The sequence below is a fragment of the Apodemus sylvaticus genome, chromosome 3 (assembly GCF_947179515.1).
Source record: "Apodemus sylvaticus chromosome 3, mApoSyl1.1, whole genome shotgun sequence".
NCBI classification, from domain to species: domain Eukaryota; kingdom Metazoa; phylum Chordata; class Mammalia; order Rodentia; family Muridae; genus Apodemus; species Apodemus sylvaticus.
This window is the reverse complement of record NC_067474.1, coordinates 114,275,586-114,277,064: the sequence shown is the minus strand read 5'-3', so window position 1 is coordinate 114,277,064 and position 1,479 is coordinate 114,275,586.

Genomic DNA, 1,479 nt, shown 5'->3' with positions numbered 1-1,479 from the left:
TGGGGTTTAGGGTGTTCTCTTCCCATTTCATCCCAAGGGATATGCTTACATCACAAGTCCTATTCTCATGTGCAGGTCTGGTCTGTCTATGTGCATAATTCTTTTTTGTTGTTGTTGTTGTTTTTTTGTTGTTGTTTTTTTCAAGACAGGGTTTCTCTGTATAGCCCTGGCTGTCCTGGAACTCACTCTGTAGATCAGGCTGGCCTCGAACTCAGAAATCCACCTTCCTCTGCTTCCCAGAGTGTTGGGATTACAGGTGTGTGCCACCACCGCTCTGCCTATGTGCATAGTTTTAAAGTTTTCTTGGTTCGATTGTAATTCCCAGCCTAGTTCTCATGGGAAGGGACCTTGACTGAACTGTGTGAAGTTGTCCTTGAATGCCAACTACATCATCCAGAGCTCTGGGATTCCTTGGTGGCTTTCTTTTCGTAGCACCTAGGAGATACATCCCATATTTATGGAGTCCCCACTTTCACAGAGGTCACGGAGACAGTTTAATGTATCAAAAAACCACAATATTGATAGGAAATGTAACTTTTTTAGACCTGTGCTACCTTGGTTTTGGTTGCTGTTGTCTATGACCAAAACAACTTGGAAAAGAAATGGGATATCTCATCTTACAAGTTACAGCCCATCAAGGAGAAAAGCCCATGCGGGAACACAAGGCAGGAGCTTAAAGCCCAAACCGGGGAGGAATGCTGCTTACTGGCTTGTTCCTGAGCTTGTGTTTAGCTGCCTTATACAGCATTATACAGGGATAGCATCTCTCGTAGTGGACTAGGCCCTTCTACATCAACAAAGCACCTCACAGACATGCCCACAGGCCAACGATGGCCCCAAATCCTCAGGTAGGGCCTCTTTCCCCTGGTGTATCAAGTTGACAACCATAGTTAGCCATCATAAAACCCCACCATTTACTTCTACTCTCAATGTAAGGGCTAGCCATCCTTAAGGCTATTTCTTGTGCCTTTGTCCTCTTCCTGTATTAGGGATGTTCATGTAGCTCAGTGGCAGAGAGCTCACCTAGTGTGCATGAGGCCCTGAGTCTGACTCCCAGCATTACAAATGAATGAATAAATAAATAAATAACCGGAGTTCTATTTCTGGTTTTGCCACTTGCTTAACCTGGGAATGGAAGGGCTGGTCTACACAGCCTCTGCAGGCCTTGCTGTCTCTAACTCTCTGATCTGAAGTGGGAAATCCATGGCTCTGAGGTTTATCTCTCATTATATAACACACCACCTTCCCTTTCTCAGTGATAAATTATGATATGAATATTAACTATTAACGAAAGAGGAGAGAAACAGCATTATTTCAACAATTAACAGTATAATTATGATTTAAAATGATTATCAGATTTGAAGGAAAAAAATCTTTTTTTTTTTTTTTTTGAAGGGAAAATTCTTATCTGGCTTACTGAACTCCAGAAAACTTTGCCTCTCAGGTGTTCAGGATTGGTTTCTCTTGGAAAGGAGAACC